The following is a 5838-nucleotide window of genomic DNA, read 5'->3' as shown; positions in this document are numbered from 1 at the left end:
TAGCATATTCCATTGTGTTTTGAAAGATGTGCGTGATATCATTTACAACATGGGTGAGCTCACGAGGTATGTATACATTATACTTATTTTTTAGTTTACATATTACGTACATCACATAGTAAACCCGCTTCAATTTATGGACAAAACTAATTATCATTCTCAATTGCATGTTGGTAGATTTGTGAGTTTGAAGGAAATCGATCCAAATATGTTGCAAGAGGCTTGAGTATTGTCCATTGAGGTGGTTTGTTTGGTGGAGGAAACTTTTCCTTTCTCCATTTTGACTACTCAAATACACTTACTTGTACATCTGATTGATGAGATTGCAATTTGTGGGATAGTTCATGCAAGGTGGATGTTTTTCATAGAGCACTTTATGAAAATCCTAAAAGATTTTGTAAGGCAAAATGCACGGCCCAAGGGAAGCATGACTCAGGGTTGGTTAGTGCAATCATTCCTTGTACAAATCTCTGAATAACTTACTAAAGTGGACCCCTCTTTACCACGACTATGGAAAGATAATGGAGATTTTAGGATAACCTCTATCATACCTCAAGGAAAAGGAAGGAGAAAAGTGCTAATGAAAGAGAAAATTCATAAGTTAAATGTATTTTGTATGCTTAACAGCGAAGTAATGAATATCTAAGTTGCTTACTTTTTGTTTTTTAAATGCAGGTTGTGTATCACCCAATCGTAAACAATAACCGATGGTGGCATGTCATCCCCATATCTAATCGTTCAAAACCAATATATGGCAATGCTACCAACATAGAGATAGTTGATGACAATCTAACAATCAATGATGATGCACATGATGATGCCATGATCGATGCTATACATGATGTAGTGCAAGATGATCCCCCCGAGGATGTTCAAGGAAGGATAACAATATGGTTGCAGATGATGATGAAGAAATTGAGCATAGCAATACATTTGACAATGGGATAGACTTATTTGTTTCATTGCCTATTGGTAACATAGACCTAGAGGTAGATAGTCTAGCAAGGGCCTATCTCATTGAAGATGAGATTGATCATTCATTGTAGCATATAATTAGCTTTGAATATTGGATGTATATTTGTAATACTCATAAAGAAGTAAAGTTGGTAATGTATTCTAAAAAATACTAGCTGTTAAGATGTTTGGTCATATTTAGGGACTTTATGAGAAATGAAAAATATGTGTGTTTATTTTCGCATCTATAAGCGCGTTTAAAAACCTAGGTATATAGACATGTTATTCGCGTCTATATACTAGCGCCAATAGACGCACTGATAAATGCACTGATAAATGCGCCCGCTATTTCTCATGTACAGTGCGCATCTATAGGGCCTTTCTCTTGTAGTGCCCATGGGAAAACTAATCATCGATGTTGAAGATGCAAAAAGACTGGGATTGCAAGATTTGGACTCAAGCAAGTTGAAACTAACCTCTGCTACAATATTCTCAAAGCTAGTCTCACCTACTCAAACAATCTTGAATAAGATACAAGTTTTGATCATGATAAGAAATGAAACCATTAAGTATATTGATACATCCCCTAGAGACATACATCAACAAAAGCTATACAGTAGGTCAGGAGGCATCACCATGCATCCTATTGATATATACTATGCCATGCTACCCAACCTTGAAAATCTCCCATTCTATGAGTATTACAAAAGCTATAGCATTAGCAAACCTACTACTTGCCAAAATCTCACTTGCATTATGCAAGACACATATCGCAATATCTTGGAAAAGCATAGAAAACTAGTGGGGTTCATCAATTTCCACCTAGGCCACCAAATAGAAGGTTTTTTCTTCAACACATTGCTCCATCGAGTCCCCTTCAAATCACAGAACAAGCTAATAAGTAATTAGAGCACAAGACAATCATTGAATGCAAACTTCACAGTGCCTCATAGCAACCAAGGAAGACCTTGAGATGTACATCACTAAGTACACATGGAGAAATTTGTTGACATCAAATGTGACACACCAGCTAATGAATATGATCATCCAGAAACTTCCATTCATCAAAGAAAACCCATCAGTATTCCCTACCATTATAGAACCAGTAGAGGAAAATCTCAGCATGACTGCTTTACAAGTGAGAGTGTTGGAGCTCATAAAAGAGTTCAAGGTAAGTTGAAACTACTCTAACAATAGATCAACAAAGCAATACATCATTGCCTAATCAATACAACATGTAGCTTGCACATCATCAAAGAAAACCTAGGTAGTGGAAAAACATTTCTCATATGCCACTACACCCATAGCCTCATTTTCATGAACCATAGCATCTTGCTAACATCAAGCATACGAGTAGCTACAACTAGACTATGCAATCTTTTCACAACCATCCACTATCAATTCAAGATACTAGTCCATGCATAACAATATTCACTATCATTATGGGAAACCGATGATAGGTTCATTGTCATAAGAGAGGAAAATGCAATACTCATTAATGAGATTTCAATGCTAACACAAACAACATTCAACATAATAGTTCACCAAATAGTGAGTGTATATCAAGGAACCCTACTCGATCCATTCAAAAAGCTCATAATATTGTTTGGTGACCTTGCACAACATCCACCAATCTATGACAATCAAAGTGTAATATGCCAACAATGTCACATTACATCATCTACATACTAGCATTATGGAAAACATTACACCTTGCATATATCAATGAGGCATACACATGACCCACAATTTATGCAATACTTCAAAGAATCAGGTATTGACATTCGACAAAATAAGAGATTCAAGTAGGTTTGCAACAATGAATTATCAATGAGACAGACAACATGCAATATGTGGACCTAAATACTATAACTATATGTACACATAAAGAGGATGTGTATAGCTACAATAACCAACTCCTTCACAAATACTACACTGTAGATGAAATCTACCATGTGGAAGTTTCAAATAAATGCAAACAATGAACCAACCCTACAAAATTGGCTAACATATAAAAGTTTTCATGAAATCAAGAAAATAGCAATTAGTGCAAGAGCAATGATAATAAAAAATATAGACCTCACAATAGGCACTGCGAATAGTGCATCATGCAAAATCACTGGTATCAAAACAAAAATAAATGGACTCATCATAGGAATCCAAGTAACAATTAACACCACCAATCAATAATTGACCCTGTGTTGAAGTAAACACCAACACAACGTACTCAACTCTAAGTGGTTCCACAAGTCAACATTCTCACTCACACTAGCATATATAATAGCTAGATACAAATCACAATGAGCCATAATATCTCGAAATGCTCTTGTTCACAGTACAAATGCATTCCCTCCAGGACTTGCATATGTAATGCTCTCAAGAGTGACCAAAAGTAAGAACCTATGAATAGTTAGTACACCACAACAATGAGGCTGTGAATTGAGAACAAAGCAAGCATTCTACTTCATATGCACAAAAATCACAAGTATAAAAACCGTTTTTAAAAACCTTATAACTAGGACATTGATTAAAAACCAAATCAAATATCAAGTTTCATGATTTGTACTTTTTGTAAATTGTTTAGCCTATTCTTATAATTTTGTTTTACCCGTACTAATTTCTTGCTCTGGAATTATCCTAAAATAACAATTTTAATACTCTACAAAAAATACAAATCAAATGTTACTTTATGCTTTATACTTTGAGCATATTGCTTAGCTCCTTTTTTTGTCTCAATAACAACATTGTTTTCTTTTGATACTAAGTTTCTAATTCACAATTACGCAAGTCGCAAGTCAAAATACATTTTTTCTTTCTTGATAATAAGTTTGTTTTCTTTCAATACTAAGTTTCTAATTCACAATTACACAATTCACAAGTCAAATACCTTTTTCTAAAAAACTTCCAATACATTTAAAAACAACCAAACCAAATGTCACATCCATCCTATGTACTTTTAGCATATTGTTTAACTTCTTATTTTATTTTACTTGTCCTAATTTTTTCTTTTGGTATTCTGACTAAATACACAATATCCATATACAATAACATGAACCTTCGTGACATGCATCTAGCTTTTAGGCAACTACCTGCAAGTGAAAATAAAATCAAAGATGAATTATGCTCAGATTATAAAGAAATGATACATCAATAACACAAGCTTCAAATATTTGCATGAAATTCAACAACTAACATATCTTCAATCGATTTTCTACTTAGCTTTACATTGCGAATGAAAAGAGATTGTACAGCTAATTCTTTGCTCGGAACATTTCCGAAGTTTTCCTGTCAGTAATCAAATAATCCGATGCTCTACTTAGGTTGACCACTTCATTTCACACTTTCGGAGTCTAAAATTATATTAAAACCTCGGCTTACAAATAATAATTCAACCTGCTCTTATGTGAACATCTGCTATTCGAGACAGGAGCTCATCCTTAACGTCCCTTCCCGCCTGTTTCCTAATTAGTAAATCACGAGTTAATAGATAGAACGCACCATCGATTGACAGTAACACGCATAACAATTCCAGAATCATGCGCAGGGGCAAGTTTTTCTTCTCTTCTGATAATTTGACCTTCAAGACAACCGTTACCTTCATTAACGCTCGAGCTGCAGCCGAGTGATGAATCGAGTAGTGTTTTGTGGCATTGAGAAGGAAGCATATCTATCATCTTGCGTAAGCTTTAAAGGCTTATAACAAAAAGCAGGCATGTCGCCATATTTATGGTCAATATACACACCTTGCACTTGTTTGAGAGGTTCCATAGCACAGACTTTACAATGGGGATTCAAACTACTTTAATGTGACAAGACGGACCATGAAATTCTACAACATCTCTTCATCTCGATCCTCTTCATACTAGTTCCAGCTCAAACGGGATCATATAAGTTTCCTTTCAAGGGCATGATCGACTGCTGCTGCGCACGAAGGCTGTAAAATCATGTTAAACCGCCCCGGAGATCACGAATGGATCTATAATTCCAGAGTTTTCACCTCGAGTAAACTGTCAAAATAAACCAGAACAAGTCATTACAAAGGCCTGATAAGGACTTTCGAGCTTGGACGTTTAAAAGGAAGGACAATCTCGAGGGAGCGGATTATTCCAGGTGAAGTAAGCGTAGAATGCAAGGATTTATGCAGGCCGGGTACTGCTAATTGAAACGAGGAAAACCAATAACGAGTGCTGAGACGATACAAGTACAAGTAGATCTTAACAACAAATGCGAGAATCGGACGAAAGTGGAACTCAACAGGTAAATGGAACAATGCCGGATACAGAAATGTATAGGTAAACGGAACAATGAAACAGCAATGGTCTACGTCATTAGTATTGATCATCATCAGATCAGAGGAATCTCACCGCTTCTTGCAGGCATCTTCTGAGCTTGTTACAGACAGAAGTGCAGATTTCGGAGAGAGAGCGTAAGAAGCCTGAAGCTAGGTTGATGCAGAAGTGGCAGTTTTCACCGGCCATTCTGGTGCAGCGACGAAGACTAACAGGAGGTTAAGCAGAACGAATACGACACCAAATGCAATCGCAGCTGCAAAGTAGCATTGAAAGAAAACCAGGTCGAAAAGAATAACAAAATCGCTAAGCTGTGTTTTCCTGAAGCTTAAAAAGGGCGGAAATTGTTCTAATTTACAATTAATATTGTTGCAACATTCGTTATAGATATCAACATCCTAGACACGTTTAAATTTCAAGGCGCCTAGGCATAGATAAGTCTTTTAAACTTCGTTAGCATAGAAATAAAATGGAAATCTATCGTATTCAAAGCCAAAATGGTTTTTAAGTGTCTCATGCGACATTACGAAAAGGGATCTACTTAACCTCCTGATCCTTATAGCCTAGCTTATATCCCAATCTTTGTAGATCAATA

The 5838-nt window shown here is 35.9% G+C and overlaps 1 long non-coding RNA gene across 2 annotated transcripts; it reads right to left on the bottom strand.

Annotated features, from left to right (window-relative positions):
* Positions 1–4171: 4171 nt before the first annotated feature.
* On the bottom strand, positions 4172–5559 carry LOC148016845 (uncharacterized). Of its 2 annotated transcripts, XR_015687926.1 has the most exons (3): positions 5319–5559; positions 4550–4961; positions 4175–4415 (listed from the first exon to the last, which is right to left on the bottom strand). It is a non-coding gene; the product is annotated as an uncharacterized LOC148016845 (long non-coding RNA). The 2 variants fall into 2 exon arrangements; XR_015687925.1 differs by having other exon boundaries at positions 4172–4961.
* Positions 5560–5838: the final 279 nt, after the last annotated feature.

The sequence above is a fragment of the Lygodium microphyllum genome, chromosome 22 (genome assembly GCF_053477565.2).
Source record: "Lygodium microphyllum isolate KBCC chromosome 22, Lygodium_microphyllum_v1.1.10, whole genome shotgun sequence".
Taxonomy (NCBI): domain Eukaryota; kingdom Viridiplantae; phylum Streptophyta; class Polypodiopsida; order Schizaeales; family Lygodiaceae; genus Lygodium; species Lygodium microphyllum.
This window is presented reverse-complemented; position numbering and strand designations above follow the sequence as displayed.